The 932-nt window shown below is 64.4% G+C and overlaps 1 pseudogene; it reads left to right on the plus strand.

The window, feature by feature from the left end:
* On the plus strand, positions 1–932 carry LOC141585563 (putative uncharacterized protein FLJ44790; annotated as a pseudogene).

Raw genomic sequence — 932 nt, forward strand, 5'->3', positions numbered from 1 at the left:
ATGGCAGAGCGGTGCAATGTGGCCGCCCAGGCTGGGTGCTGTGAGCCCTGCATGAAGCTCCTGGTGGGGTAGCTCGGCCTCCGGGGTCACCCCTCTCTACAATGCCCATGAGGACTGGGCTGAGTGTGCAGTACCCTGCTGTGACCCCTGACACACAGACCCCAGCCATCTCCTCCACCTGCTCCCGGACTCCTCTCCCAGGGATGCGCACACATCCCCAGAAGGACCCCAGATGCCTGGCTGTCTCTTACCCGCCCCCAGCTCCAGCCGAGGGGCCAGCGTGCCCCATAGATGACTCCCGAAGAGAAACCAACCTCACCACCCGCAGGCACCCCAAGGCTCCTCATCCTGAGCCCCATCTCTGCCCCCATCTTGGCTCCCCAGGCATATTTAAATTTTGCCCCTCCCACCCCCATGCCTGGCAGATCCCCTGGCACTGAGACCCAGCCAGTGGCTCCGGCCAACGCACTTGGCTCCTGCAGCAAGTTAAATCTAACCCAGCCCAGCTGTCTCTCCTCCGGCTCCCACCTGTCCCTCCCGTTCCCTGAAGGGATGTGCCCACATCCTGCCCACCCTAAACGGGCCCTCAGGAAGGGCACAGCGGTCCCCAGGGTCCCCCACTGTCCCACACTAGGGAAGCCCTTTACCCAGCGGCCCCCAGGGTCTGTGCCCTGGCACGGAGGTACCCTGCTGTCCCGGGCGGGACCAGCAGTGCAGCGAGTTTTTAACAGGCATTTCGAGAAGGAGCAGGAACCCACTTCCCATCAGCCAGGGTGCAGCCAGGAAGAGGGAAGCTCCAGGCCAGCACTGAGGAGGGCCGTTCCAGCACCATGCTGGGGGTGGGGGTGGGACACAGCCCTCACGCCGCAGGAACGCCAGGGGAACGTGTGCTGCGCGCTCCGCCTCGCATCTGCGGCTGTTGCTTCTTCTGA

This window comes from Saimiri boliviensis, chromosome 9 (genome assembly GCF_048565385.1).
Source record: "Saimiri boliviensis isolate mSaiBol1 chromosome 9, mSaiBol1.pri, whole genome shotgun sequence".
NCBI classification, from domain to species: Eukaryota; Metazoa; Chordata; class Mammalia; order Primates; family Cebidae; genus Saimiri; species Saimiri boliviensis.